The sequence below is a fragment of the Lissotriton vulgaris genome, chromosome 3_1, assembly GCF_964263255.1.
Source record: "Lissotriton vulgaris chromosome 3_1, aLisVul1.2, whole genome shotgun sequence".
Classification (NCBI taxonomy): domain Eukaryota; kingdom Metazoa; phylum Chordata; class Amphibia; order Caudata; family Salamandridae; genus Lissotriton; species Lissotriton vulgaris.
This window is the reverse complement of record NC_141689.1, coordinates 615,962,549-615,987,967: the sequence shown is the minus strand read 5'-3', so window position 1 is coordinate 615,987,967 and position 25,419 is coordinate 615,962,549.

Genomic DNA, 25,419 nt, shown 5'->3' with positions numbered 1-25,419 from the left:
ATTTTCTATCCTGATGTAATAAATGTCTGGTAGCACTGGGGTGAAAGTGGACCACCCTAAAGGCTTCATTTATATAAAAACATAATGCACATCTGGGACAAAAAAGATAGACCAACATTGAACACAATGAAGTAATAGAGATTGAGCAGAAATTGAAGTGAGTGTTGCTTATACCTTGACAAATAGGATATTTTTAATGAAACATTAACCTGCATAGTACACTGTCCATTCTCCACCCTTACCAGCATGATCCCATTCTGGTAAAGGGGCAGTAGCAACATCGCAAATCTGGAGAGGACATCGGTCAATGAAGACCAGAATACAGTTCTATTAAAATAGAACCGAGCCTCTGAGTGGAGTAAAAAGAGAGGAAATGAAGATATAATGAAATGCATAAAACTGAAGACTTGGGCTGATTACTCAGATGATTAATCTGATGGGCCTGATGTGTGCAGGTAATTCCTAAGAGCAACCTTGTAATATGCCTCCACTTTGGTATTCATAGAGATGTGCATTCCAGTATTAGATTGTTAGATACCTGGTTTTTGGATGGGTTCCCATTCAAGTATAACATATCACCTTTGAATTCTATGATGAGAAATATGTTGAAGTACATGCATGAACCAATCTTTAGGGTGCTTTGAAAAATTCAAAGCAGTACCAGAAGTATAAGATGGGGACTTATAAAAAATAATAGCTAATCTTCGGTCATCTTGATGATAAGAACCAGGCAACAACCTCAATAGATCTCATAGCTTGAAAACTGAAGGCAACTAAATTGTAGGGGAATAGTTTACTTGTTCCCATGCACATGACCCTACAAACAGTTTTGAAGTGAAACAAGGAAGTCCTAAAGTTTCCTTAGTCACCCTAATGTCAATCAGTAAAATGGGCTAAAATTAAAAAACGAGAAGGTTATTCCAATTCTGATTTATAAAAGCAAAGAGGACAGCCTTTGTCTGTCAATCTGACATTAGACAAGGAATGGATGTCATTAGCAGGAAACACAGGCTAATATAATAGCAGTTTTGTTTTATTAACATCATATCCTTGAAGAGTAGACATTTATGATGGAATCACTGGTGTTCTGTGAGGTGTTGCGAATGTTTTTCGATGAGTTCTGGCGACAATCTGCCTCACTCCCAGTGTGTGGCCATGTCTTTACTAACTAGACAGCACCCGATTGGGTCAAATACTGGAGGAGTAAGGTAATGGAGGAGATGGAGAAAGACAAGAGGCCTGCACAACTCTTCCTTTGTATTGCTCTCTCTGGTGCTGTGTCTCTGGTCACAGTGAATGCATTCACAAATAATCTCAGGATGTAATGCCACTAACATGCCAAAACATAGTATTTTAAAAGGACCACCAAAGTAAATTCTCTGCACCACCCGATACCAAAATACACACAAATTGAGTCTGTGGGGCAGGCGTAGACAGTGTGCAACATCAACCATTAAATAATTAACCAAACAAAGCTGAAGTCATCTTCTAAGCAAATAAATGTTCAATGCCACACTGAGTACCACACTTTACAATGATTATTCAATAATGTACTGGAAGCTGCACTTCATCAAATAATATCAAAGATCTATTTGTTTTTTTATTACGTCTTATTAAAAACCAGTCAGTATAACATCATATTCCAAACAAATCTATAATATGCATATATACTCACCCAATACCAAGAGGCAGGTCACAGTGAACATAAGACAGAAGGAATTGAAGCTGGTAAACCCCAAGCCCAGGCAAGGATTTGAAATACATGTTAGTGGGGGAAAGGAGCTAGAGAAACACAGCCATACAGACAAGCCTAATCAGAGCCCAAAGAGCAGGATCAGCAGTGAGAAATATAAGAGTCAAATTAGAATCTGAAGACCAAGGTCAGATTAAGCAGGCAATGTGTAAAAGTGCCAGAGAGAAGAAAAGCCAAAGCTAAACAGAATCAAAAGTGCAACGTGACTGTAAACAAGCAAGGACATCTAGGGAATTATGGGACAATAAAGGGAGAAACAATGAAGGTGGGGGACGAGAGCAATGGATGAACAAATGACGGTGAAGGGCCAATACAATGCAAAGTTGCTAGGCAGATGTGTGGCCCCAAAATGACAAAAGCTAGAAATGTTGCTGTAAGGGACAAGAGTATTGAGAAGCTGAATACCCTTACTTATTTGAGGAACATGTTTAACAACCAGATGAAGTGAGAACTATTTGTCATTGCAAGAATTCATCAGAGGAGTAAGGTTGTAATGGGGCTTTTCCACTTTGCCTGTAAGCTGGTGACTGAGCTAGTTACCCTATACAAAGCAAAATGTCTATCTGTTGCTTCTTACAGGGAAAGGGTCTGGGGCTACCATAAAAGTCGCCCTCCACAAGTCATGGAAAACAAGTTTATAAAAAGGCTATTGATGACCCCAAATAGTGCCCCCATACTTTTTGGTCACCAATAACTCAGAGGGAATATGTAGGGGACCACATTGACATTGCACCTTTGCTCTAATGGGCGAAATTCTGGCTGTCGGAGAAATTATTGTTCTCTAGGTAGGTAATTGAAGATTGTATTAACTTGGACAGTGCACTGTTGATTCCTTGGCTCCAATTTATGAGGCAAAGGCTCTTTGAAACAGGCCTGTGAGACTACTTTGATAATCCGGCAAGTATTCGTACAAACGCTAAGGCCATTATAAAAGAGGTGCATTATTTTTGGGCAACCACGCGCCATACACAATCTGAGGCAACAGTTTCCTCTTGCTCGTTTCTTGACCAAAAACAACGTACACCCTCCCCTGCCCATTTGATAATATGGCAACTCCGAGCACGCTGCACTTTATGTTTTTTTTTCCCATTTACAAAGAACCAAGGGGAACATTCTTAGCTCCGCTCCTAAGGGATATCCGGCCTTGTACCTACCTTGATGGATTTTATTATTTGCAATCATTGGCTACTACTGTTATCTGTATTGGGGTCTCCAATTATATCAAAGTTGCAATGGCTATTATAAAGCGTTATGAGAAATAGCAAATGAATAGGAAGATTGACATTTTTACTGTGCAATTTTAATCTCTATGAAATTTTATGATTGATGATATTTTTATCTTATTAGTCTTATCTATGTGATTTTACAATAATGATATGAACATTTTACCTTGTAATTTCTGTTTGCCACACTTTTATGGTCTTTGTACCGAATAATGTTATTTTGACTTGACTTGACTTGCTAGGCAACTTCCTAATGTTATCCTGAAGATTAAATACTGATGATGTCAGTGATGACACAAGTGCTGCTCCTGACACTGACCAGCTAGCTATTCACTGTGTCCCAGCTGTCATAAACCAGTATGCCACAGCCTTATAGAAACATATCTTACTCCTTTTCCTGTAATCTTTCTACATCCTTGGAACCCCTGCTGATTCTTAACATGTCCCAACATCAGGTGAATGCTAAATTCTTTAATTGGTGCAATGAACTGTTACATGGTTTCCTATCTCCCTTTTTTCAGAACAAACACTCTGGTCGTGCAAGCTGCGAAATGGCCACCTCCCACTAACTCTCTGTGGAGCCTGCATTATTGACAACACTTTTATGCATTTAAGGCTACGTTTTACCTTCCATTTTGGCTTGTGACAGCAGTAAATATGCAGCACTTAGTGTAAGTTTCTTTTTTGAGGAGTTTCCGACGGTTTAACTGGTGTTTCTCTCATCAAGGATTTCACCGGTCTCCGGAAACGTGCTGCTGCTGTTTCCTGTCAGGAGGGTGGATTTACTCTCAGGAAAGGATATGGCGAAGGCCTAAACCACCCACACAGCTGGTTTAAGCTACCGCACACTTATTATATGGTGAATTATTTTCTCTTAGACTGCTTCTTCATTTTAATTTGTCCTCGTTTCAATATATAATTACTTTATCAATATGGAAGGGGAAATGTGCATTTTGGAAATAATAAATGCAAGCAGTTTCACCTCCACCAGTCAATTCATACATTGTGGAATCTGAGGAGCCTTCTTAATACTTTTTATTAGAGGAACCACAAGCAGTTCGATCTTATAAAGAGAACATTGCATCAGAAATAAAAAAATACGCAAAGACATGGCCATCCTTTCTATGAAGGTTTCTGATAACTCCATTAAAATTCAGGATAATAAATGAAAAATAGACAGTCAGGCACCTGTTACAGTGAAAATGTTGCCAATGTGTTCCTTGTTACTTGATTTAGAAAATTGTAATCAGCAGAATAACTTGCATATAAAAAATAATAATAGGCACATTTGTAAAGTGCATGGTTACACTCGGCCAGTGTGTCACCGCGCTGCAACTGCCCAGATTTCCGCTACCGTCGCCTCCCACCCTAACTATCCGAAAAGAGCGTCCGCCCATCCTTGCTCTCTTGACAGCTGGTACACACACCTGGCCTGATCTCAGCTGGCGTGTGGGGACATAGGGGGTAAGTAGCTCAGACAGGTACGATGGAGCAGTTCCCTGCATGATTCGATGACATACACACAATGCCTAGAATAGCCCGTGCTGCCTTCACAGAAGTCCTCCTCGGGCGCATCATAACCAAGCGTGCAGCTGCGTTCTGCACCCCCTGGAGTCTAAGCATACACTTAGTATAAAGAATGTTACCATAATCCAGGCGCGACGTCACCAGGGCATGGACCATGGTCTTCCTGGCTGCCATAGACAGCATGTCCAAGGTTTTCCGAAGGACCTTCAAGACTCCAAAACAGGCGCCTGCCACCCGCCTGGTTTGGTAATCATAGGAAAGTTTGGTGTCCAACCAAACCCCCAGATTCTTTACCTGAGCACAGGAAGTGGCTGTAGTCCCCAGACTATGGGGCCACCAAGCAGAAGACCATACCAACGGGGGTCTCTCCACCACAAGCACCTCCGTCTTATTGCCATTCAACTTCAGCCAGTTCTTGCAGGCATGCTATGAAGTTTGAGGCAGCTGTCTCCGGTGCCTGTGTTAGGGAGACCACCAGCTGCGTATCATCGGCATAGGACATGACCCCGATCCCAAACCCATTAGCAATCTCCGCTAAGGGAACCACGTAGAGATTGAACAAGGTCGAGCTCAGGGTCGATCCCTGCGGTACCCCCTGTCTAAGCTTGATGACCTTTGAGTAATGGTCGCCCTGCCTCACCTGGAAACTTCGCCCAGACACTCCTCCATTCCTCAAACACTGCACCAAAGTATGATGGGCTACAGTGTCAAAGGCGGCACTTAAATCCAACAGGATCAAGGCCGCCGTCTGACCTGCATCCACATATTGCCTGATGGTTTCAGTGGCAAAGAGCAAGGCTGATTTCATCAAGTATCATGCTCGGAATCTGGACTGGGTGAGATGTAGGAGATTGGCTTTCTCAATATGTGCCGTCAGCTGCCCATTTACCACTTTTTCCGCAACCTTGGGAAAGTACGGCAAAAGGGAAATTGGGCGGAGATTGTCCTGTTGCTCTGGGCCAATATTTCTTCGGGAGCGGTAGGACCACAGCTTCCTTCCAGCATCCTGGTAATGTACAGGTCCTGAAAGAGGTCTCCACCAGGTGTCTGATGTATGGCTCCAGAGTCTCCAAGCTCCCTCTCAACCTTTTCGGGGGCGCTGGGTCTCTGGGAGAGCCTGACTTTATACCACTACAGATTTAAATTAGCTGTTCCAGGGGGTGGGCATGGAGAAACTCTTCAGCCCTTCTCCCTCCTCAGCCTGTTCTGTCTCCTCCGCCCCCTCCTCTCCTACACGGACGGAGTCAGGAAAGGTGGAGTATATTTTCTCCACCCGATTACATAGCTCTTCTGAGCCCACGACTGGCGCAGCTAATGTTGTTAAGGAGGACATCTCCTTATAAACCCCAAACAGTTCCAGAGTGGAGTTACTAGCCTAACCGATTCTCTCCAGATAGTATGCTACCTTTGCTCTTCTGATGAGCCCATGATAGCTCTTTAGTGCCTCTCTATACTCCCCTCTCCCCTGGTCCGAAAAACCTTTCCTCCAGCACATTTCCAGGCATTTGCACCCTGCTTCCGCCGTTCTCAAGGTGCTCGAGTACCAAGGGGCAGATTTCTGAACTCTACCTGGTATTTTTCGTGACCAGGGGCCCGTGCTATCCAGGGCCTCTGTGATCCATCTATCCAGATTACTACACGCCTCTTCAGTTTACCTGAAGAACTGGAAGGTAATGACTGTAGGCAATATTTAGAAACATTACTACTTGGTCTTTTGCACTTATCATTCCCAGAAATTTCAAAATCAACAAGGCTGGAAATCCAAGTCAAAGCAAACAATGTCAAATTATATTTAAAGTTTTGTGTCACCACCAACTTATACTGATTCAGAAAGCGGGAAGAGAAATTCCATTGTTGATGGTTAATGGTAAAAAGACTTTTATACACCAAGAATTCGCATAAGCGACTGTTGAAACATGTAAAGAGTTCACTGACCTGAGACCTCGATTAACAAGCTGTGATTGTAAATATGACCTTGTTGATCCATCTTCAATTAGAATATGGATGGATGGGTATATAACATCTTTATTTAGATATATAAAAACATATCTTTAAAAGTGGATGGATGGGTTTTCCAATTCATTTCACGTCATGTCGATCTTCAGACCTGTTTGGATCAGCAACTACTGCTCTCAACAGAAACCAATTAAACTGATATGATTCCTGCGCTAACGTTTTTCTAATAATAAGCCTATTTTATGTCAGAATGTCTTTATGAGGGCTTAGTACAGGCAGGTCATTGTTGCTTATGCCTATTTGCATTTCTGGAATTTTATTTATGTTCTTATGTTGTCTTTTTTGTGTCTGTCTTTATTTTCTTTTTCTACGTTTATTTCTTTTTAGACCTATTTATTATTCTTTCGAATTGTTAATTTTCTTCTCTTTGACTGTCTTCTCTTTACTATGATTTTGGATAAAGTTAGGAGTATTAAAAATGCTTCTTTTAATGTTAATGGTCTACGACACCCCATTAAATGTATTAAAGTTTTAGATTAATTAGCAAAGTATAAGGCTGATATTTGATTTCTGCAAGAGACTCCTATTGACGACAATATTTTAGCACACATGAATAAAAAATGGGTTTGTAAGTTCTTTCTTCTCCTGCAGTTACCAAAAAAATAAAGTTGCTATTCATTTTGCAAAGAAACTGCAGGCCTCATTTATGAGGCTTACCGGCACTATTACACTGCCAGAGCATCCCTTTTTTGACGTTCTGGTCAGGGAATGTGCCACTGGCATATTTATAATGCCACATAAAGCCATGTTACCTGATTTTCAATGGCCTTATAAATATGTGCCCCTTTCACGCAGAAAACTGGGTGAAAGGAGCATTACTTGGGTGTAGCTGGGGCTGTTCCCTGCAACACCAATGGTTTTTGAAACTGCCCCAGATTTACGAGAAACCGTAAGTCTGAGTCAGTGCCCAAAACATACTCCTCCCAGGGAAGGTGTAAGGGAGGCACAATGAGGAGAAATATCATTATTTTGCCTCGTTTTTCCTTCTTCTATGTGTGCTGCATTTTCTTTTTGCAGCATACATAGAAAAAGGAAAATGTCTCTTGTGATTGTTTTTGTGCAGGTAGTTTTCCGTTAGTGCACAAAACAATCATCCCTTTAATGCAGGCACCCTTGCACCATGGTGCCAAGGTACCAGAGTTGGTGCACGGCACCCCATTGTGCCTATTGCACTGCCAGAGCTTCACTTTTTTGACGTTCTGGTCGGGGAAGGTGCCACTGGCATATTTATAATGCCAGGTAATGCCATGTTACCTGATTTTCAATGGCTTTATCAATATGTGCCCCTTTCACGCAGAAAACTGGGTGAAAGGAGCATTACTTGGGTGTAGCTGGGGGTGTTCCCTGCAACATCCATGGTTTTTGACACTGCCCCAGATTTACGAGAAATCATACGTCTTAGGCAGTGCCCAAAACATACTCCTTCCCAAGGAAGGTGTAAGGGAGGCACAATGAGGAGAATATCTTTATTTCGCCTTGTTTTTCCTTTTTCTATGTGTGCTGTATTTGCTTTCTGCTGCATACATGGAAAGAGGAAAATGTCTCTTGTGATTGTTTTTGTGCAGGTAGTTTTCCATTAGTGCACCAAACAATGATCCCTGCAATGCAGGCACCCTTGCACCATGGTGCAAAGGTACCTGAGTTGGTGCACGGCACCCCATTGTGCCTCGGTGCAGGGGAAATGGACAGGAATATGCTGTATCTAATAGATATTTTGTAGAAACAACCGTCCCTCACAAAAAGTAGTGTGAAAAAATGTAAATCGAAATACAATGATATCTATATGAGGTTGTCCAACTTGACAAAATATTTTCATATCACTTCATTAAAAAAGAACAAAAACATGCAAGTGGGTACTCATATACCATAGAAGATTAAAAATTTCAAGCACTGACAGTAGCTTGGTCAAAAAAACAATTCCTTAGTATGCCATGCAAGAATACACTACGTCACCATAGTGGATTACAATATAGAATTTTAGTGGTTGTATCAAGGTGTAAACAGTTGACAACGTTTCGATCCCTTAGAGCAAAGTACTGGGATCATCATCAGGGCATTTGAATAAATGTCTGAGACTAATGCCACTAATTAAAGTAGGTCCAGTTCCATACTGAAGCAGTGAGAGAATGATTCACATGGCAAGTGGGCAAGGAAATCAATCGATAGGTCTGGGGAGTTAGGACACATCACAACTTCAGAGATTGCCAGGGCCATGCTGCTCAGTCTCGATGACCGGTACCCTGCCTCCTCTAATACTTGCGGGATGGAAATAGTAACCCTTGGCGGAAAACTATGCTAAGCTCGCAGAGTTTGCGGAATTTGCAGAAGTACGCGCTATGCGAATCGCACGTGGCACAGTGAAAAAACGCGTAGCATAGCGTAGCGGACATTTTTTGCTCACTCGCAGTCCTCAACGTCAAGTTGGCGACTGCGAGCGAGCAAAATCAACATCCCGGCAAGACTTTTTCCTTGTTCGCGATCAGCAACATCAAGTTGCCGGTCGCGAGCGTGGAAAATAAACCTCCCAGCGAGATTCCCAGCGCGGGGAGGTCAGGTTTCTCATTGCGAGTGCTCACGTTTGCTCGTCACCGCTCGCGATGAGAAACTACCAGTCCACGTTGAGAAAGCTGATGCTCGAGTACAAATCTACTCAAGGGGCAGAAAATGACTGCTTGCACTGTGCATGATGCCGTTCGCAATGATTGCACAGTGCAGACAAGCATCCGGCACTGTGCAATCATTGCAAACAGCATTTTCCTACCGCAGTTCGCTTAGCTACGCGTAGTGTGTGTAGTGCAAAGTGCAGTCCGCGTAGCTACGCGTAGAATGACTAAGTGAACTACGCCCAGGGTTAGGAAATAGATAAGCTCTTCCTTAACTGCCCGAACCTATCAATTGATTCCCCTAACCACTTTCACAGTGAGTCCATCACTAACTGCTTCAGTAAGGAACCAGACATACAAGGACCCAGCACAACTTCGGACCAGCCCTCTGCCTCCTCCGTTCCTTGAGGGATCAAAATAGATGAGCTTTTCCTTAACTGTGTGATTACAAAAGTATCTAATATTTCAGATAACCTCTTTTATAATATGTTAATTTTTAAATAATGTCCACTCACCGCTAATTTGTCAGATCTAAAAACCAAATTCTTTAATTTTCTTATTTCCCTTGCTTTAAAATAAATCCCATTCTAATTGGAAAAATGTTTCATTATTATCAATTCACTGAGGGTGGTCTTGGATTGTTTTTACTAGTAGAGAAGCTAGCTTGACTCTTTTGGGTGTTATTCATAATATTTCTAATAATCACTGATTTTGGAAACCAATTGATGATCATATAGAACATTATTCATAAATGTGTTATTATGTTTTATAGTTCTCTAAGATAAGTAGCTTATTTATGATAGAAATGTACTTAAATTGTATTTCTTTTGTTAATATAAGCATTTTATATTCATATTGGTACTTGTATTCTATTACTATTATGCTATAACTTTGTATGTACCACTTTCAAGGCTCTTTTTTTTGGGTATATTTCTTGATTGTTTTGTTACAAATTTCAATAACAAAATAATTGCTGCTTTGTGATCTACCCATCCCATCATGACTAATTGACAAGATTTCATACAGTGTTAAATAAATGTCCCTGCCATTACAGGTGAAGAATGTATAAACTATTGAAGCATAGAAGAAGTTAATTGTGTGAAAGATTCAATAAACAAACAATTTGAAACAGATGGTTTCATTCTGAGTGGAGAGGTGAACATGTGAGGAAATAAGGGCTCACACCTTACAATTATAGGTGGGAATATGGAGAGGCAGTGCTGGTGGCTAAAGAATGCAAATGGCTACAGGTGCAGTAGTAAGCCAAAAGGCGAAAATGGCCTAGTAATAGTATAGCCTGAATATGAATAGAAATAGGAGTATCTACAAATGGTCCTGCCCATAAGAGACTCCAAAATGATTGCAGTCACAGTGGCAGAACCAGAAAAAAATAATGGGGTGTTTCTGACATCTCCTATGTGTCTAGGGTAGCATTAAGCACCCACTGACAAGTTCAGGAAGGAGGTTTTAATGAGGGGCTGATTGAACACTCCAATCTGGAGATGCAAGTTTCAACCTGATAGGAGAAGCCTGGGGGATTTTGGGGTCCTGGACAGTTTTTGATCATCACATTGGAGTGCAATGGCCTGGTGTTGGTGCAGTGGGGAGTCAGCAGAAGGGCCAGACAAGTACGCCCGGGCCTGGTGGTAATTGACAAAGAGAGAGGACTGGCTCCTGAACATGAACAGTGACCATTTTGGTTAGGGTACTAGGACTATCTAATCTGCTTTAACACTCAAGGCAAAACTGGTACTCGGATTCAGATAGTGTTGACCCCGCCCTCTCCTGGCCACCCTTAGTTTTGTTTTGGCCTTTCCTACTCATCTTCTTGTGTCTTGCTGTTTATCCATCAGGGACCATCTTCTCACTCATGAGCAATAATGATATGTTCACTACCCTTGTTACTCTTTATATATACCTCTATGTGCATGTACTCAATTCAAAGAACTGTCAAGCCTCATTGACAGCTGTGAATTAAGGTTGAGGCAGGCTCACCATATCCCATCTAAACGTACTTCTTCAAGAATGCCCAGGTTATAAGGTACTCTCGGAACTGAGTGGCTAATTTGCTTGTACCAGTTCAACAAACTCTTGCAAATTTGAACTGAAGCCCTCAATATCTTAGGCTCTGGCTGGCAATCTCGTGTAGTATATATAAAGAAGGTGATTTTCTTTTACCAAGATAGTATTACTTTCATTACCTAAAATTGGTGCCTTTATGTCAAAGCTGCTACGCAAACAAATGATGGACGGAATGTTGAATAAATCATACATTCCTCCTCTGTCAAGAGATCTCGGTTAAATCCATCATTCTTTTGCTCACCATGCCACCCCAGTTTAGACCCAGCCATATACAAATCAGTCTTGACCTTGTGCCTCATGGGAACAGTCCAGAGAGAACTGCAAGGCCAGGTCCTCCCTGGACCGGAAACAAGGATCCTGAGACCGGTTTCTGGGTATTACCTTTCATCAGCCAGGCTAGCTTGATTCCAGTCTCACAGTGAGCAAGGTACCCATTTCTGGGCATACCCATCCGACTTGGGTAAAAAAGTGCTACGCAAACAAATGATGGACGGAATGTTGAATAAATCATACATTCACCCCCAGTCAAGAGATCTGGATTAACTTTATTGTTCGCCATATGCAAATCAGTCTTGACCCTGTGCCTCATGGAACAGTCCAGACTGAACTGCCAAGTCAGGTCCTCCCTGGATGGGAAACAAGCATCCTGGGACCAGTTTCTAGTTATTACCCTTCATCATCCAGGCTAGCTTGACTCCACTTAGAGTAAAAAGTGCTATGCAAACAAATGATGAACAGAATGTTGAATAAATCATACATTTACCCTCAGTCAAGAGATCTGGCTTAAATCCATTGTTCTTTTGCTCACCATGCCACCCCAGTTTAGACCCAGCCATATGCTAATAATTCTTGACTCTGTGCCTCAAAGGAACAGTCCAGACAGAAACTGACAATCCATGTATTCCCTGGACCAGAATCAAGCATCCTAGGACCGGTTTGTCGCTATCAGCCATCATCAGCCAGGATAGCTTGACTCCAGTGGCGTAGTGAGCACAGGACCCACGTCTGGGCATACCCTTCCCACATAGGGCGAAGAGCAAAACACACAAGGTGATAGACGGAATGTTGCACATTGGCAAAACATTCACCCCCAGTCACAGATCTAGGTTTAATCCATGATTATTTTGCTCACCACGCCACCCAAGTTCAAACATGGCCATATGCAAATCAATCTTGACCCTATGCCTCATGGGAACAGTCCAGCCCAAACTGCCAAGCCATGTCTTCCCTGGACTGGAATCAAGCATCCTAGGACCGTTTTCTGGCTGTCAGCCGTCATCAACCCGGATAGCTTAACTCCATTGGCGTAGTGAGCATGGGACCCACGTCTGGGCATACCCTTCCCACATAGGGTGAACAGCAAAACACACAAGGTGATGGACGGAATGTTGCACATTGGCAAAACATTCCCCCCCAGTCACAGATCTGGGTTTAATCCATCGTTATTTTGCTTACCATGCCACCCCAATTCAGACATGGACATATGCAAATCAGTCTTGACCCTGTGCCTCATGAGAACAGTCCAGTTTAGACCCACCCATATGCAAATCAGCCTTGACCCTGTGCCTCATGGGAACAGTCCAGACCGAACTGCCAAACCAGGTCCTTCCTGGACGGGAAACCACCATCCTGGGACCGGTTCTAGGTATCAACCTTCATCAGCCAGGGCAGCTTGATTCCAGTGGCACAGTGAGCAAGGGACTCACGTCTGGGCATACCATCCCACTTAGGAAAGTGTTACACAAACAAATGGTGGGGGAAATGTTGAATGAATCATACATTCTCCCCAGTCAAGAAATTTAGGTTAAATCCATTGTTCTTTTGCTCACCATGCCACCCCAATTTAGACCCAGCCATATGCAAATCAGTCTTGACCCTGTGCCTCATGGGAACAGTCCAGACTGAACTGCCAAGCCAGGTCCTCCCTGGACTGGAAACAAGAATCCTGGAACCAGTTTCTGGGTATTACCCTACCACAGCCAGGCCAACTTGATTCCAGTGGCACTGTGAGCAATGGACCCACGTCTAGACATACTCATCCCACTTAGGGGGAAAAGTGCTACACAAACAAATAATGGAAGGAATGTTTAACAAATCATATATTTACCCCCCAGTAAAGAGATCTGGGTTAAATCCATTGTTTTTTGCTCACCTCGACACCCCAGTTTAGACCCAACAATATGCAAATCAGTCTTTACCCCGTGCCTCATGGGAACAGTCCAGACTGAACTGCCAAGCCAGGTCCTCCCTGGACCGGAAACCAGCATCCTGGGACCGGTTTCTGGGTATTACCCTTCATCAGCCAGGCTAGCTTGAATCCAATGATGTAGTGAGCACCATACCCATGTCTGGGCATACCCTTCTCACATAGGGGGACATATGCAAAAGAAACAATTGATGGACGGATTGGTGGAAAACACAAACATTTACCCCCAGTCACAAGGATCTGGGTTTAAACCCTTGTTCAGAGGTCAATGATCTATTTCTAAACCCAGCAAAAGCAGATAAGTGTCGACTACTGACCTCTTAGCATGGATTTTCTATCTGAGGTTGGACAGAAACAGTTGTGAAAACAAAGAGCAGCTCTACCACTACCTCTTTTGGCTTGGAGATGAAAGTGAGGGATTCTCCTACTGTTTCCTAGGACCCTCCTAGGCAGCCAGGAACCGGTCACAGTTGGGTAGTCAGACAGTTTTGACTCTGGCAGATGGGATGAGAGCTCATCTAAATAGGGGTATGAATAAGGTTTCAAAGCCAGGCCTGCTGGTTGGAAGAATGATGCTGCCACATTGAAACAGGAGCTTCCCTGATAACTTTACGGCAAGAAAAAGAGGAAGTTCTTCAAAAGGATATGGCGGCTGTAAGAAAACAGTTAGGATTGAGTAGCAGAATATCTCCAATCACTGACTAGAGTATATAACAGATCTGGCTCCTCAACCACCGCATCCTCATAGCATGTCTGGCAAAACTCTACCACAGAAAGAAGGTCCTGCTGGAAGAAGACTGTGACTCTTGTTGGAAGGAGAGGTTTCACTCAAAGATGCCCAGCCTCCTGAATCCTTTTGATAACCATGAACTGAAACCACTTTCTGTTGGTCAAGTGGGTGGCCTCTTATTTGCTTACTTCAAACTGAATGTAAAAAGCTTGGACAGGGGTTAGGTGGCAGATCAATCTGACCTGCAAAGTAACCCCAGTAGCTAAAATAAATCGAGATTTCTGCCCTCAGAGTTTTTAATGCCAAAATCACTGGCTTCAGTTTGAGCTCAAAAACAACGTGTCTGACTTTAAACGTATAGATTGTCCTGCTGAAAGAACTTGACTTCATTTCAGAGACTAACTCAGAAGGTAAAATCTTTGAGATTAACCTAATTGGTGTATCCAGCCCCTGCTTCATCGCAGTCACCCTGAAATTTCCCATGTGCCCTGGTCAATTGCACACAGTGACTTTTGCTTAGAGTTACCCTTTACCTATTCTAATATTTTTGAGGACGTTTTGCTTATTATTCTGTCCCCTATTTTTTAAATTAGCTTGGGTATTTTATTGTGTTGTGTTCTTTACTTTGGAATTGTTGGTGCTGTTTGAAATTAATTCTCACTTTTATGGGGACTTCCGCTTGTACCATTGTATCAAAAGATTTTTCTTTCACTCGGGAGAGTAAAAATGATAGAAACAACAAAGTTGAGCCAAAAAGTATTTATATGCATAAAATATATTCCCTTATTAAATAACTGCAAACACACAATATGAATTAAAGAAGTTTAAAGCAAAAAAATACTAATCTCTTTAAAAATACAAAAGGCTAGAAGTCCCGCACTAGGGAGCATCCATCCAATGCAAATAAAATAAATCAATTAGAGGCAGCTTGGAGGTGTGTCCGTAATGGCCCCCACAGTGGCTAGTATATGGAATCAAAATATATCATTTTTGGGCCAGTAGTGTCACAAAGAAACCATGCTTGTGTACTCTGTCTGACTGAGATGGAATGGCAAATATTTTGGAGGGGGGCTCACAACTAGCCGTGACTGAAGACCGATGGCTCAGCTTGTACCAAAGTAGCGTTTCTCTCAGAACTGAGTTTTGGCTTCAGGAAAGTGGGTTTTTTCAGTTATTACAGATACTATCATCTCAAATAAATAACTTTATTCCTGACAATCTAATTTTTGGGCGGTGATGGATTAGCATATCTGTGACAGTGCAGCAAAATGTTCGGTTTTCATTGCAGATACTTAACAAAAAAGTGACTGATCTAAACATGAAATAGTACATTGGGTCCTATATTTCGTCTATTATATGGCGAACCCCTGCTACCTAAAGTCTATTTTCCTAGCATTCCTCTTTTCGGTCTATGCTTGCCTTCTTCCCTTTGTCCTACATACAATCACAGCTAAACTTTTTTTCTTCTGCTCTGCTGGTTTGTTTGGTGTTGGAATATATATTCCAATGGACACATTTCTAGGCCTACGAAACTAGATATTGGCCATTATTTCTTTTTATAATATCAGCATTTTATGTGCTATTTTTCACTGCATAGCTGAAATTTGTCCATGTCCAAGTAACCATAGATCAAAAACTCCAAACTGACATGGTAGCCAAAGCCTACTTCAGTCTAAAATTCACAGCGACATCATTTAATATAGTTGTGGGGGATGGAGCATAGCATGAGTTCTAATTGCCAGTGAGCAATGAATAGTGAAAGCAGTTTATCAAATATGTATTGAGCATTGGAATGTAATTAGAAAATAAACTGGAATTATGTTTCAAGGGTGATTATGTGCAGTGTATTGCTATAGGTTGGAGTGGTGCTGGATTACCTAAAATGTTGCGAAGCCAATTCGCTATGAGTTGATACCATCATAGTACATTCTACAGGGGTGTGCTACTTTACACCAATATTTGCTGGCAGAGTGCTCTTTTCATAGTAACTACAGTAAATGATTGTATACACAATCAAAATGCTAGCAATGCTTTTGATGGACCAAACAGAACTTACTCGCTCAAACTATAGAGAGCAAAATGGTACAAGATCACTGTTGGAAATGGCCATTTGAGCAGGGTTATCCCCATACGTTTTAGCTTCTTACTCCTATTTTTCCTGTTTTTGTTGGCTTTAGGACTCTGGGCACTTTACCACTGCTTATATAAAGTGCATACACTCTCTGTGTAAGTTATGATTATGATTGGTTATGCATGATTGGCATATTTGATTTAATAGGAAAGTCTCTAGTGTAGTGCATTCAGTTTGCCAGTGCCTGTAACTCAAATGCTACTAGTGGGCTTGCAGCACTGGTTGTGCCACCCTGTAAGCGTGTCTCAGACATACCACTGTAGTTGTGAACTGCCATATTTACCTGGCATGTGCACCCACTTGCTAGGCCCTACCCTTCCGTTTTCTTACATGTAAGGTACCCCTCAGGTAGGCCCAAGGTACCCCTATGTGCAGGGTACAATATATGTGAAAGGTAGGGCATGTACTGATGTGTGTGACATGTCCTGATAGTGAAATACTGCCAATTTCGTTTTTCACTATTGAAAGGGGTTGTATGACGTTTCAACGCATTTTTTTTACCACGCATGCCTTTACAACACAGGTATTACAACGCAAGTTGTTACAACGACTTGCGTTGGGGGGCGCTGGATAGTGGAATAGTTTAATTTTCTATTCCAACTCCAGTCCCCGTGGATAGTAGGGAAGATTTTGGATAGAAAATTAAACTATTCCCTATCCAACAGCGCCCTCCAGTGAAAGTCGTTGTAACGACTTTCATTGTAATTCCTGCTTTGTAATGGTAGTGCATGGTAAAAGTTTCGTTGTAAACGATGTTCCCCATTGAAAGGCTATCTGTTCCATAGGATAGCATGGGAGATACTTTGTTACATCTTACAAGTATAACTTCCCATTGGGACAAGATTGAGGGGTACAGTTTAGGCTCTCAGAACTCAGAATTTAATAACACATATTTTTAGAAAGATGTTTTTTTAATTGTGTGCTTGAAAACTACACTTTTAAAAGTAGACATTTTCTTGTTAACCATTCTATGTGCCTTTGTTGTTCTGTGTATTGACTGTCCAGTTGTGGAGGGACAGGGACTGTGTATGTGCATACACTGTAGACATTCACTGGGGGGGGGTGGAGGTGTGCCTGACCCTTCCTGGATGACTCAGAGCTGAGCTGAATAGACCTTGTCTGCATTTAGAGTAGTAGGAGGAATTTCCCTTGCACCTGAATGAGTTTTGTCTCCCTTACACAATGCTGTGTCCACGCCCTGTGGTCCTACTGCATCAGTGAGGACAGAACTGGTTTGGACTGGGCTCAGAGACCATGACACAAAGAAGAACAAAGACAAAATGGGATATGAGTAGGGGACCTTAAACCCCAGAACTTTAGATCACTTCTGGACTCAAGAGGAACCTTTGCAAGGAGACGAGCTGGAGAGCTGTAAGTAGCAGTACTGCCACCTTACTGTGTGCTATATGGGGTTGGCCTGCAGTTGCTGCTTCTGCTAAAGAAAGGGTAAAGACTGGAACTTTGCTGAGAAATCTGAGAAACTAGAAGCAAGGGTCCCTACTTGGGCAAAGGTACCTACCTCTTCCAACTAGATACCTCCAGTTCTAACAATCACTTTTTTGTTATATGGAGCTAAATAGCACCTGGTTGAAATTACCACCATCCGTTCATTGTATATAATAATCGGACCCTGTGCCCAATGATGGAGAAGATTTATATTAATGCAATTCCACATTTCTGACAATAAGTCTTTTTCTTCCACTCTACAGGGCCGATAGGGATGGCTTGGTTTATTGACACCGGAGCACAGACAGCTCGGAAATATGATTCGTAAACAAAAAACCGATGTGCTTCATTTTAAAAATGAAAAGCGCCACTACAGAAACTGCTGATATGTGCCAGTGTTTACTAGTATTCCCTTCCGTTATGCTACTCAGTACACTTTTGAGAGGAATGTTCCATTGAAATAATAAAGGGGTGAAATAGCCCAGTAGCAGCAATAGGCTGAAATAGAGACCTAGATCTCTGGGAAAGACTACCTTGAAATCAATCTGCAATTCAAAGGAATTAGTATTTTTGTTACATTTTTACACAGCTCATTAGATTGTGGTTTTCACCGATCAGCAAAGGAATATTAAGCTTTTAATCCAAATAATCTATTTTTCACCCTAATGAATTGCTTCTAAATGCCGGAAAGAAACATAGCATACAGGCAGCTTTATGCAATTAGAGCTCATTCTAAAAATGTCAGCGAGGAACCTATTAATGAATTCAAGATGGTGCGCAGAAATTATGTACGTAACCGAAAATCCGTGAACACTGCGATAAATTATCCAGCAGGAAGAACGTAAAAAAAGCACAACACATACCTCTGTGGTGATGTGTTTCTTAAGCGTAGGGTGATACCTCTCGTTGTGCTTTATTAAAGTCTAATCATCTTTTTTGAAGGATTAGTAGCAATTATCGTTAGAGTTCAAGCATTTAACTGTGACTGCTGTAATAAATCTTCTTAAACTAACTGAAACATACTTTTTTGTGTGCATGCGGCAACCTGCTTCTGAATCGCAACCATCTGCACATAGTTACTGCCTGGTGCACACAGATGGTAGTGAAGGAACTATAAAGCTACCCTCTTCTTTAATCATGCACCCTCGCAGCACAAAACAAACTCGAATCTGAATCACATCATTAGCATGAGAAAGACTATTTGATCACTGTAATTAGCAAACTTAGACTGGAATCCTGTTAAGAGATAGTTCACTGGTCCCGATTCAAAACAAATTCCTGTTCAGATCCTTCAAGCAGACCTAAATGCGAGCAGTATTGTGGCAATCTCCATTCGTTTCTGCGCCTGCAAAGAAGCTCCGAGCGGGCGACGTGCTGTGTCTGTGTACCTGCTCCAGGTGTACTCGTAAACTAAGGTCACTCGAGACTAGAAATGTGAGCATCCGCGCTACACAAACATTTACAATCTATATAAATATTTTTGGGTTTGTTGACCAGCAAAAATATTTTTAAGATGCGGTGCCAGGCTGTTAGTCAAGGGACAAAACGAGCAAGATTGAGATGTGTTCAAGTCTGTTGCTGTGACTGTTTTTTTCTATTTTGGGTGATATGTTCTTTTAGAGCAGTGATGGAAATGGACAAAATGACTCCACCATCCCATATAGTGGAGGTCATGGAGTGGCATTAGAAAGGGGTCAGAATCACGACGGGATGGAATCAAGAAAAGCAGAGACTGACAGTCATTTGTACATTTATTTTTTAAACAACTCTGGCACAAAGAAATTGTCTACAGGGACAAATGTGACTGTCAGTGAATCTGTTCTTGCTTACTTAATCACAAGCAGGTTAAACCATACTCTAACAAAAGGAGGGATAATGGCCCCTTAAGCGAGGCCTTTGTATTGGGCCCAGCTGGAATCTAAAAAAAGAAACCCCCTTCGCTGCAAGTTGCTGCTGCGAATAGTAATCAGACAATGTGCAGTCACTGCTGAATGTGTTGAGGTGTTGCCAAAATTCAAATAATTTCACCAGGGGAGGCCTGCATCAATTGCATTAAACAGCTGTCAGATCTGGGATCAGTCTGGATCACCCTAATTTCCACCACTGTTTTAAACTGCACTGTATCAAATTGGATTATTTAAGCCTTATTGTTTGCTTCTGAGGACTATAATGATTGTCAAATTCCCAACCCTGAGCCATGGTCCTGAGCTGAAGTTAGGTCTTATAACGAGGGAGAGAATCTTTAACAATCGGTACAGCCTGATGCATAAGGGCAATAATACTTTAATTAGAGCTTTCTACAAACTAAGTGTAGAATGTTCTAAAGCGATATTTCAGCAACATTAGAAAATTCCTTTGTAATGTTTGAATTTAAATTATTATAATATGTGTTAGAAATGGGGGTCGCTACTTGGCAGCGGCTTACACCCTGTCCAGTAAGGACCCTTACTTTAGTCAGGGTAAGGGGATTACAAGCTAAAATAACCCCTGCTCACCCCTTGTTAGCTACGTACGAGCAGTCAGGCTTATCACAGAGGCAATGTGTAAAGGATTTGTACATACACACACAGTAACACAGTGAAAACACTACAAAAGGACACCAAACCAGTTTAGAAAAATAGCCAATATTTCTCTGAATAATTCAATTCAATTCAATTCAGTGATTTATATAGCGCGCTACATACCCAGAGGGTCTCAAGGCGCTTGGAGAAGGGTGGGGAGTTACTTGTCGAATATCCAGGTTTTAAGTTGCTTTCTGAATGTTAGGTGGTTCTGAGTGAGGCGGAGGTGAGTGGGAAGTGAGTTCCAGGTTTTAGCCACCAGGTAGGAGAAGGATCTTCCTCCCATGGTGGTTTTGTTGATGCGAGGTACAGCAGCTAGGGCTTGGTGGGAGGAGCGTAGCTGGCGGGAGGGGGTGTAGAAGGAAAGTCGTGTGTTGAGGCATTCGGGTCCAAGTTCGTAAAGTGCTTTGTGTGCGTGGGTTAGAAGGCGGAATGTTATCCTCTTATTGATGGGGAGCCAGTGGAGGTTTTTCAGGTGACCAGAAATGTGGTCTTTACGCGGAATGTCTAGAATGAGTCTGGCTGATGCGTTCTGGATGCGTTGGAGTTTTTTCTGAAGTTTTGCGGTGGTACCGGCGTATAGGGTGTTTCCGTAGTCCAGGCGGCTTGTAACCAGTGCGTGGGTGACCGTTTTTCTGGTTTCAGTGGGGATCCAGCGAAATGTTTTTTTGAGCATGCGGAGAATGTTGAAGCAGGATGATGAAACTGCGTTGATTTGTCTAGTCATCGAGAGTGAGGAGTCCAGAATGACGCCCAGGTTCCGTGCATGGTCCGTTGGGATGGGTGCTTTTCCAAGGGATTCTGGCCACCACGAGTCATCCCAGGCGGAGGGGGAGGTACCTAAGATAAGGACTTCTGTTTTGTCGGAATTCAGTTTCAGACGGCTGTGCTTCATCCATTCGGCTACTTCTCTCATTCCTTTATGAAGGTTGTTTTTGGCGGTGTTAGGGTCTTTGGTGAGTGAGAGGATCAGTTGAGTGTCATCAGCGTAGGAGATGATGTTGAGGTTGTGTTGACGTGCGATGGACGCGAGGGGGCTCATATATACGTTGAAGAGGGTGGGACTGAGTGAAGATCCTTGTGGCACGCCGCAGATGACTTCAGTAGCTTCTGATTTGAATGGTGGGAGGCGGACTCTCTGAGTTCTTCCGGCAAGGAACGAGGTGATCCACTCCAGTGCTTTTCCTTGAATTCCTATGTTACTGAGGCGTTGTAACAGGGTGTTATGACAGACTGTGCCGAAGGCTGCGGAGAGGTCGAGGAGGATGAGGGCGACGGTGTCACCATTGGGATGTATGACGTTACAACGCATACTTTTACTCCGCATACCATTACAACGCGGTATTCACAACGCATACCACTACAACGCATAGCGCTTTGGGGTGCTGGATAGTGGTAAGTATAATTTACTATTCTAACTCCAGTCCCCGTGGACCCTAGGGAAGGTGTTGGATAGTAAATTAAACTTACCTCTTATCCTAGAGCGCCCCCCAGCGCTATGCGTTGTAATGGTATGCGTTGTAATGCCTGCGTTGTAGTGGTAGTGCGTTGTAAAAAATGCGTTGTAACAGGTGAATACCCACCATTGTCCAGTAGAGTTCGAATGTCGTCTGTTGCTGCCATGAGTGCGGTCTCAGTGCTGTGTTTGGCTCGGAAGCCGGACTGTGAGGAGTCGAGGGATTTGTTGGTTTCGAGGAAGGCGGCGAGCTGGTTGTTGACAGCTTTCTCGATGACTTTGGCCGGGAATGGAAGGAGTGATATGGGGCAGTAGTTTTTGAGTTCGGTGGGGTCAGCTGTGGGTTTTTTCAGAAGGGCGCTGAGTTCGGCGTGTTTCCAGCTATCTCGGAAGGTGGCAGGGGTGAGGGAGCAGTTGATGACATCTCGGAGGTGGGGTGCGATGATGGAATCTGCTTTGTTGAAGATGTGGTGAGGGCATGGGTCTGAGGGGGATCCTGAGTGGATGGAGTTCATCAGGCGGATGGTATCATCCGTGGAGATTGGGTTCCAGTCATTAAGGATGTTCAAGGGGGGTGAGGGTGTGGCAGAAGGATGGGTGGGCTGGTCTCCGGGTTGGTTGTCGAAGCTGTTGTGGATGTCTGCAATTTTGTCATGGAAGAACGAAGCTAGGGAGTCGCATAGGTCTTGAAAGGGAGTGATGTCGTTGGAGTTTGCAGTGGGGTTGGTGAATTCTTTGACGATGTTGAATAATTCCTTGCTGTTGTGGGCATTGTTGTCAAGTCGGTCTTTGAAAGCGGCTTTCTTGGCAGTTCGGATCAGTTGGTGGTGTATGCGGGTGGCGTTTTTGAAGGCGTCTCTGGTGATGGTGTTTGGGTCTTTTTTCCAGGCCTTCTCAAGGGAGCGACAGAGTTTCTTGGATTTCTTAAGATCATCATTGAACCAGGGGGCGTTTTTGTTGCCTTGTTTGATTAGACGTTTTTTCAGGGGTGCTAGGTTGTCGGCGCTGTTGGTTAGCCATTGAGTGAAGTTAATGGCTGCTTGGTTGGCGTTCGATGAGTGGGCAGGGGGGTTTTGAAGAAGCGATGAGGAGATCTGGTCGATGGTGATTTTGTTCCAGTTTCTACGCAGAGTAGGTTGAGGATGGTTGTGGGTTGTGGTCTTTTTGTAGATAAAGTGAACGCAGCTGTGGTCCGTCCACTGGAGAGCTGTGGTGTGACTGAAGGAGATATGTTTGCTGGAGGTGAAGATAGGGTCTAGTGTGTGACCTGCGAGGTGAGTGGGGGTGTTAACAAGTTGTTTGAGTCCGAGGTTGGCGAGATTTTCCAGAAGGGCGGTGGTGTTGCTGTCGTTACTTTTTTCCAGATGATAATTGAGGTCTCCCAGTAGAATGTAGTCCTTGGAGGGGAGGGCGTGTGGGGTGATAAAGTCAGTGATGTCTTCACTGAATTGTGCTCGGGGTCCTGGTGGCCTGTAGAGGAGGGTTCCTCTGAGTGTGGTCTTGGGGTCGGTGTGGATCTGGAAGTGAAGGTGTTCGGCGCTAGCGAGGTTGACGTCTGAGCTGGTTGAGATTCGGATGGAATTCTTGTGAACAATAGCGATGCCTCCTCCTGTTTGCTTGTAGCGGTCTTTACGGATGATCTTGTAGCCTTCCGGGATGGCAATGGTGATGTCTGGGGCTGAGGAGGCGTTCATCCATGTTTCAGTTAGGAAGGCGACGTCCGGAGAGATGGTGTCTAGTAGATTCCAGAGGTCGATGGCGTGTTTGTGGACCGAGCGGGTGTTGAGCAGGATGCATTTTAGGTGGTTGGTGTCAGGTCTCTGTTCGTGTTAGTGGATGTGGAGTTGGTCTTGGTGCCGTCAAACTTGCAGGAGTTGCACGTGAAGGGTCCATGGGTGTGTCCGGGGGCGGCTTGAGCGCAGTCGGAGAGTCGGCCGGGGTTAAGGGCTAGGAGGGTGGAGGCGGCGTAAGTAATGCGGGTGGGGTGAGTGGGACGGAGGACAAGGGGTCTGGCACTGGGCGCGGTCCAGGCGCGGACGGGCGTAGACGGGCTTACCTTTGGCGCATCTTCGGCGCAGCCGTAGCGCGTGGACGCTGCGCGTTGGAGCATTAGTCATTAAAAGGATAGTCGAGGGGGTGGAGCGTGGGAGGGGCAGCTGGGAGGCGGGAGCGAGGTGGAGGGAGGGTCTGGGAGGGGCCAGCAAGAAGCTCAACAAAATGGCAACAAACAAATGCTGCGAGGGTCGAGGGGCTATAATGCCAATCAAGCGCTACAATACAATGGTTCAAGGCAGCAGTGGAAAAGCGCTACGCGCTAGGCGGCAGGTAGGCAGATTGAGTCCCACAAACAAAACGTTTCAAAAAATGCTAATTAATGCCCAGCAGTGGCGAGCGCTTCGAAGCGCTATACAAATACACTTAAATGATTAGCAGTAACGTGGAGCACAATCGCAATGAGCGTTACACAAATACACATAAATGATTAGCACAATCGCAATGAGCACTGTACCAGCAGAGAGGAGGTGGGGGGAGCGACCGTTCTTGAAGAAGGCAGGACGGTCACAGCTTGCACGAGGGCGAGGGCAGCTCCTAGTTTCTGTGGGTGGGAGGGGCAGCTGGGAGGCGGGAGCGAGGTGGAGGGAGGGTCTGGGAGGGGCCAGCAAGAAGCTCAACAAAATGGCAACAAACAAATGCTGCGAGGGTCGAGGGGCTATAATGCCAATCAAGCGCTACAATACAATGGTTCAAGGCAGCAGTGGAAAAGCGCTACGCGCTAGGCGGCAGGTAGGCAGATTAAGTCCCACAAACAAAACGTTTCAAAAAATGCTAATTAATGCCCAGCAGTGGCGAGCGCTTCGAAGCGCTATACAAATACACTTAAATGATTAGCAGTAACGTGGAGCACAATCGCAATGAGCGTTACACAAATACACATAAATGATTAGCACAATCGCAATGAGCACTGTACCAGCAGAGAGGAGGTGGGGGGAGCGACCGTTCTTGAAGAAGGCAGGACGGTCACAGCTTGCACGAGGGCGAGGGCAGCTCCTAGTTTCTGTGGGTGGGAGGGGCAGCTGGGAGGCGGGTGCGAGGTGGAGGGAGGGTCTGGGAGGGGCCAGCAAGAAGCTCAACAAAATGGCAACAAACAAATGCTGCGAGGGTCGAGGGGCTATAATGCCAATCAAGCGCTACAATACAATGGTTCAAGGCAGCAGTGGAAAAGCGCTACGCGCTAGGCGGCAGGTAGGCAGATTAAGTCCCACAAACAAAACGTTTCAAAAAATGCTAATTAATGCCCAGCAGTGGCGAGCGCTTCGAAGCGCTATACAAATACACTTAAATGATTAGCAGTAACGTGGAGCACAATCGCAATGAGCGTTACACAAATACACATAAATGATTAGCACAATCGCAATGAGCACTGTACCAGCAGAGAGGAGGTGGGGGGAGCGACCGTTCTTGAAGAAGGCAGGACGGTCACCAATAAAACAAGAACTAAACAACAAAACTCCAATATGGACCAATCACGATATTACTTTTAAAATGTTCAAAATAGTTCAGGCCATAGGAAACTATGGAGGCAATACTTTTATCACAAAGTACCTGGGGTGTCAAAATCAAAGACGAAAATGAGCGCAGTGGAGGTGAGGTGCCGGAAAAGCATAGTGATGCGTCAGTTCCTTAC